Genomic DNA, 7964 nt, shown 5'->3' with positions numbered 1-7964 from the left:
CATTCCTGACAGGCTTCTCATGACACAGTCCTAAGACTAAGCAGCCTGGGACCCAGGTACATACATATACATGCTGTGGATACAGGGAAACCTCAGAATGTGAACACAGGACCTTCCCATGTGGATCTCATTGTGTTACTGCTGTGCTACCACCTGGGGCTCCATCCCCCTGTGTTTATAAGGAAGTAAAACCAAGGACTAATGAGACTAGTGAATCATGAGAGGTAAGAGCATTGCTTATAATAAAATGCATTAGTAGTTGGGGATCACAACTGAAATAGATTTTTTAAAACATGAAAACACCATGATTGCATTTTAAAAACATTTGCAATTCCTTCTACTAACTTAATCAGAAGTAGGCTGGGCTCCAAGGATCTTCTTTGAGCATACCTACACACTCCAGGAGTTAAACAAAAATAAAACCCAGCAAAAATAATAATTTTTATTTGTTAAATCATAATGAGCAAATAAAAAATTAAAAGCACTGAGAAATGGAAAGGAGAGTTCAAGAAGGAAATCCTCTCCATCTTAGTTTCTGGAAGATCCCAGGTAAATAGATGTTGAGCCAGGTATACTCCCATTGCTAGGTTCAGCTGCCAGTTTCTTCTCTTGTGTCATTTGAACCCAAAAGAGGCCTGCCAGCTGACCAGGCTTCCCTGTACACCCTTGCCCTGGCCTCCAGCTTCCTTTGTCCCCAACCTGTTCTTTGGATTGTAGTCACAGAATTTAGCTTGCCTTGTGTCTAGATTCTGAGTCCCTGCAGAATGCAGGTCGTGTACGATGCTTCTTCTATTTCTCCCTCAGTTCCTGCCTCAAGCAGATGCTCACCATGTATCTGTCCAACAATTACAGTTGAAAAAAGGAGTTCCAAACAATGAATTAGTCATGCTGCCAGCACAAATCCACAGGCGTTCAAGAGGTCTAAAAATATTGAAACCCTCCCGGCCTGCTGGAATCATTGTTATACTTCAAGGCCCAACTCAGATATCTCCTCTGCTTTGAAGTCTTTCCTGAGCCTCCCCACAGTCCTCTCAGAGCAGAGTGTGCTCCCCTCAACAGAGATAAATGATCATGCATAGGTACCTTTTCTGGCCTGTGAACCCCTCCGGGCAGATATGATGTTTACGTTTGTCTGTATACACTGTTCCTGGCTTCCTGCTATGTGTTGAGAAAGAATCAATACAAATGTATTAAATGTCCCTGATTATATCAGTTACCTGTGTTGTTCACCCTCTGACTTTGCCCCTTTCCTCCCTCCTTTCTTCTTTCCACCCAATTTTTCTCCCTTCTCTCCTTCTAGGACCTAAATCTAGAACTTTTAATAGACTCTGCAAAAGCTGAGCCATGAAAGTGCATACCAGGATTTGCCCATCTCCCCATCTTTCTTCTACTCTCCCAAATATTATTCCTCACTTCCTTACTCTATTTCCCCTCCTTTACCAAAGTCAATGCTTCTTGTTTTTTCAGTTGGATTCCTTAAAATACAACACGAAATTGTGTGTGTGTGTGTGTGTGTGTGTGTGTGTGTGTGTGACTGCATGTACATGTAGGAATGCATATGTTCATTGTGTGGAAAGGGGAATCTGAAAGCCCATCCTCTCCAACCCCTCAAAGAAGCTGAGATCTATAGACCCAGATGCTTTATTTTACTATACTATAAAAGATGAATTTATTTTTTTTTTGTAAAATAAATACAAAGACATGAGAAAAGATAAGATCCATTTAAAATGCTTTCACATTTCTTCAAAGCACTCATCTACCCACAGGCAAAGCATCAAGGGGACTCTTATAATCAAAAGTGGAATAACCTGAGCTTCCCTTCATCATATCAGGATATCAAATCCACCGCCTTGATAACTGCACAGAACTATGATAAGCTCTGCCCTACATTCCAGGAAATGTGCAATACTCTGAACAAGATGACAGATTTGGGGTTTTATCCAGAAACAAATTATCTTTGTTACTGACCTGAGGAAGTCGAAGTTTCTTGGGTCATGCGGTCTTGAAAGGCATTTCCTATTTGAAAAGGAAGTGACCCCTGGTTGCCTTAGACAGATGAGGACATTTGGTGAGTGTGCTCAGTGTGTGCATACCCACTCTGACATTTTAAGCAATTATGAGCAATGATTGTGAATGCCTGGTATTCCATGGTTTATGCGGCAAGTGACATCTTACTCTGCAGGAACTTCCTCATACCACGCTCTCCACCCAACCCTTACCCCAACAGGCTGCTCATTAGCCTTTTAGAGTTTTAATGAAAAGGAGCCCAAGACATAGATTGCAGGCTCTCTTTGGTGACAGCCCTATTTCAGTAGTTAGGAAAGGAAAGAAAAGAACTGTTCATGCTAAGTGAAGGATTCCTTCCCTCATTAAAAGTGTGCAGATAAAGAAGGCCATGTAGAAAAGTGTGCATTCACTTTCAAGGAGTACCAGAGAAATACTTTTCCCTCAGTGAAATCAGGGGGTGGCTGACTAACCATGAAAGTGTTGATAAAGTGGGGAGGGGATTCTAGAGCTGAACTGTCAGGGGGCTTAGATTGGGATCCCAAAACTACTAATCAATTCAGTAGTCTTTGGTAATCGTTTGACCTCTAATAAGAGCACCTCCATTTATTAAATGAGATTATCTGTGTTATTACCAGTTGTATCCACCAAACAGCTTTATGACCAAAGTATTAATAACTTCATTCTATAAAGGAAAAACTTAAATGACGTGAAGTTCAATAATCGGTTCAAAATTCTACAGATAGTAAGTGGAGAGAAGATTCCTATCCTACCCTAAAGTTCATATCCTATGCTACTACCTTTTATTGCTTTTCCCCAAAGAATAATCAACATTTGTACTTTTTTCTTTTTCTTTTTTTAAGAAGATGGTTATAATTGTAATCTATCATTTGTGTGTGCATGTTTATTAATCAATTAGATGTTGTGCTACATAGAACTTTTTCTCAGAAAGTCAAATGAGAAAGTATTATCCTATATTAGCCAGGGTTCCTCAGAAAAACAGAATCAATAAAAGGTGTATAGATACTCATTACAAGGAATGAAAGGTATTTATTACAAGGAATTGGCACATATGGCATTAGAGCTAAATTATAAGATCTATAGTTAATAAATTGAAAACCTAGGCGAGCTGATGGTGTAAGTTCCAGTCCAAGTCCAAATTCAAAAGCAGGAGCAAACCAGTGTTCCAGATTGAAGACAATCAGGCAGAGAGAGAACAAATTCTTCTTTACTCAGTCTTTTTGTTTTATCTAGGACTTCAGTAGTTAGATGAGGCCCACTTACATTGGGAGGGTAGTCTTTATTCAGTCTACCAACTTGAATATTAATCTCATCTATAAATTCTCACAGGAATCTTAATCCAGAACTCCCTCATACCAGACACCCCACCCAGCCCTCACCCCTGGAATGATGTTTAACCAAATACCTAGGTATTCAATGGTCCAATTAAACTGACACATAAAATTAATCATCATAATCCACCAAATATTTTTTTAACATAAAAGGAAGTTGAATTTCTAAGGAAGTTGTCAAATTATATCAGCCAATTAGAGGCAGATGTGATTATCCAAGAATTGGTTTTTATGCTGCTAAAGTCTAGTTTCTTGTTAGCTTCTACTCCCTTCTGTCCATACCTAAATGAGTAGGTTTTATTCTTCTTGATAGAGATGAGAAATGAGGAGAGTAACTGGGAAAGACAGTTGTCATAATTCCTCATAACCCAATATATTTCCAAAGCCATAGGATGTATGTTGTGAGCCCTATCATCGACCTATCTTAAGAGTTTTGTTCTCTAAAGTGATGGCTCTAGGTCAAACAGATAAAGAATTGAAGAATAAACAACAGACACCTCCATCAATGATATTAAAAAGAGACGAAACAGGTCTGCATTAACCTAGAGTCTCCAGCTCACCTTCATTTATAACTCAAGCCCATTTTCTCATGCTCTCATCCTTTATTTACAGTATATACACTTCAAACATACAAATTCCATTCCAATACTTCCTTCAAGATGGAGTTAACTAGAACACAAGGTACTCTGCACCTAATTATTTTGTTTACTTCATTTGCATTTTTGTCATTATGTCATTAACATGAGATTGCTTATAAATGGGACAGCTAGGAGTGATGCCCACAGTGCTTGGTCTTAGCCAAGATCTTTGGCTCAGTTGGAGCTGTTGGTATTCAGTGAAGTTCTTGGCTCACATTGGCCTCAAAAGTTTAAATACTTTGTAGTGCTTTCTGTATTCATGACTCTCTACCAGTATCTCACACACATTTACTGATGACACCTTCTACCAGTCGATCTCAATATATTTCCCTTCTCCATTGCTTTTTCTCTGTTACTCAGCTTCAGCTTCTTTATCTCAATAATCTGTGTAACAATGCCTGTCCTGTTGACTCTATGGGTTCATAAAATACGTGTGTAATGCCTTGTATTCCTCTACTGTTATTTTGGTTAATTTAATTTTAATTTTATCCAAATAATATGTGCAACATTTCTAAAGTCAAATTATACCTAGAAAGTAAAAGAATGTAATGCTCACAATTCTCACTCCTCTTGAGACCATAGCATTCAATTTTCCTTTAGTGTTTATTTTATTATTTCCCTCTATATTTCTGCAAACATCCTTTTTAGGAGTCAGGCTAGAGCAGGTCTTTATGGGTCTCAGGCTCTATTTGCAGGCTTGCATGTAGCTCCTCTATTTCCTGCAAGATTTTTCACTCCATATTCATTCTCCCAGCTATGTCTGCCATTCTCAACTCTAAAAACTCGCTTTCAACCTTTCCAGAGAATAAACTTTTTACCTTATCCTAGTTGAGGAAACAAAAAGTTTTAACAAGTCAAACAAAGGTCAGTAAATAATAGTCTTTAGGACAAATCTGACCTGGTGCTAGTTCTGTAGATAGTTTTACTGGAGCACATTTGTGATCATTCATGTAAGTACTGTCTATGGCTGCCTTTACAGCACAGCAACAGAAGCAGGAAGTTGTGATAGAGACTGTATGATGCAGAAAGCCCAAAATATTTACTGTATGGTCTCCTATGATCTGAAAGTTTGTGTCCTCAGAAAACTCATATGTTGAAACCTAATCACCAAGGTGATGACATTAGAAGATGGGGCCTAATACAAAGTGAGTAGGCCTTGAAGGCAGAGCTCCCTTAGTGGGGTGTGTGCCCTTATAAAAGAGGCCCCAGAGAACTGCCTTGACCTTTTCCACCACGTGAAGTTCTACTGAGGTGATCCTTACCAGATATCATATTTGTCAGTGCCTTGATCTTAGACTTCCCAGCCTTTGAAATGGTGAGAAATAGATTTCTGTTGTTCATAAGCCACACCTGTTTATTTATTATTTTTTTATTTTTTATTGATTATTTTATTATTATTTTTTACAGCAACCCAACTGACTAAGATATAGCCTTCAGAGGAAAAGTTTGTCATCCACAAAACTAATGTACCTTCAATCAATTCGCCTATCTCTAACTCATCCTCCATGACCAATTTCAAAATTACCTGATGACTTCCAGGAAATGTGTGGTATGGTAGAATCAGCTTACTTTGGTCAGGATTTCCCCACTATAGGTAGGGGAGTTTCAGTTTTCTACTCTCTGATATGTCAGTTACTACTGTTCATCTGATTTACAACTTCAAAAAAAATTAATACTACTGATTTTTTAAAAAAAAATTGTTAGCAAATCCTCACAACACAATGAGGTAGGTATTTCCCTGGTCATCCCTTCAAAGTGATAAAGCCAAGTCCCAGAGAAGTCACTTGCTCAATGTCATGGAAATTTTGATGGTACAGAGGACAAAGTGGGGGTAGGCAAGTTAAATACGGTAAATTGAAATCCCTTGTTTACCTCTGCTCGTTCCTACCTGGCAGGGGCACAGAAAGGGAATCAGGCTGTATCAGCAGACTAGCCAAGGAATAAGATTTCCAGGAAGCTGCTGCTATCCACCAGGTAGAACATTGCACTCTGGGTCCACAGACCTGGGCTGTATACTGATTGTAATATGACCTTGGGCAAATCATATGGCCTTGGTTTCCCCTGGTCAAATGGAGGGGGATAAAAGGAAAAATAATGGGAAGAAGCTTACTTTATGAATGCTGTGAAGAAAATATCATAATGCATATTAAATATTTACCAAACTGTAAAACGCTGCATAAATAGAAAATAAAAGTATGTAGACAATTTAATTCTGGCTTATGTTTCTGCCTCCAAAGAATAGCAATGTATGTCTCCAGGGAATACATCTATCTGTCAATCTTATCTCAGACTTTTTTTAATCTGTCCTTTTTTATTAAAAAAAAAAAAGCTATTTCAAACCCTAAATGTAACAAAATGTCACCATTGTACTACATTTATTTCATTCTTCATCATCCTATGGCAGATGTTCTGACAGATAAAGAGAATCCTAGGAAGCTCATGTAGAGGCCTCAAGGTTACAAGACATCATTTTTGTTTTTCTAATTCCAACTGAGGTTTCTTACTGTCAATATCAGTCTTAAATATTAAAAATGTATGGTATAGCCCCAAATGAAATCTGCTCTCTTTAGTAAAATAATGAAGATAAGTACTTTCCTCAATTTGAAAATGGTCCCATTCTTTTCAAATTCCGTTCTTCTCTTCTGCCTTGATTACAATTATTAAGAAATTAAAATCTATTGAAATATGTAGCATGGATGAGACTCAATGAAATTAAGTTTGTGTTTTGCATTCACTCTTCTATTTAGTAGAAGGGGGCAAAATATCACTGGAATCACAGAGGGTGAATTCTTTTAGATTGAATAAGCTAGAACAACCTTATTGAGAAGTATAGGCATAAAGTCATTGTCCCAGTGCCAGAAGGATTATTCAAAGTCTATGTGCTTTGGAAATTTAAAAGGAAAAACTTCCCAAACACTTGGAGAGGAGAAAAAGAGTATGGTAATTATGAGTTCTCAAGGAGATAAACATTGAAACCAATTCTGACACACAGAGAGCTTCTGGGAAGACTTCAAGACAAGGCTTCTTAAACTATGGTTCCTGGATCCTTGAGGATAGTGGTTATATGAGATCAAGACTATTTTTATAATATAGTAAGGCATTATTTGTCTTTTTTTTTCCCCTACTGTGTTCACATTTTCCTTAGTTGTGTAAAAGTAATGGTGGCTTCAACTTAATATGAAACAAGGTAGTGACACCAAACAACTGGTAATTACATTCCTCACAGCCAACACATCTTTTTTTAAAAATGTAGCAATACAAATGTATATTCTTTATTAAACATTGGCCCTTTAGTATATATCTTTGTAATATCCGTTGTGTCTAAATAAGATGAGATGTAATAACCATAAGACATTACTGCTGCAGACCAAGAAATGGCAATTATCTGAGGGAAAAGTACTCTTGTGATTACCAGAGTTGCCAAATGAATTAATTATTTGTGTCATGAAATGTCATTTTTTACTTAAAAGAAATTGGGAATTGGACGGGGTTAGCAGTACACAAAGTTCTGGGAAGCTGACTCATGAGGGTTGGTTTTGGGTTTGTGCAGAGACCTCTCTGAACATAACAGCTAGGCAAGTGTCCATGTTCTAGAACTGACTGTAGCTAAGGGTATATCCAGTATGGAGACCCTGGATGGGGGGTGGGGGGGTATCTCTGTCTCTCTTTCTCATTTCTCTCTGTCTTGTTCATAGAATGAAAAAAGAATAAATAATAAATAAATAAATAGAATAATAGACAAATTATAGTCACTCTCACTTGGGTATTTGATAACTATCTTTTCAAAATCCAACAACTTTGAGGACATTTCTGGTTCTAGCTTTGAAACTCTAGCCATTTCTCAGGAGCCCCTCAGTCTTGGGCAAACTGGAATTTCTTGGTCACCCTAAGTGAATCTGCCATTTCAAGGAAAATACTGACAGTAACTGTTGACAATGGTAACATTTGAGTTTTCAAGCAAAAATTAAAA

This window comes from Tupaia chinensis, unplaced genomic scaffold, assembly GCF_000334495.1.
Source record: "Tupaia chinensis unplaced genomic scaffold, TupChi_1.0 Scaffold000054_1, whole genome shotgun sequence".
Taxonomy (NCBI): Eukaryota; Metazoa; Chordata; class Mammalia; order Scandentia; family Tupaiidae; genus Tupaia; species Tupaia belangeri.
The sequence above is the reverse complement of the archived record's forward strand: the minus strand, read 5'-3'. Positions refer to the sequence as shown.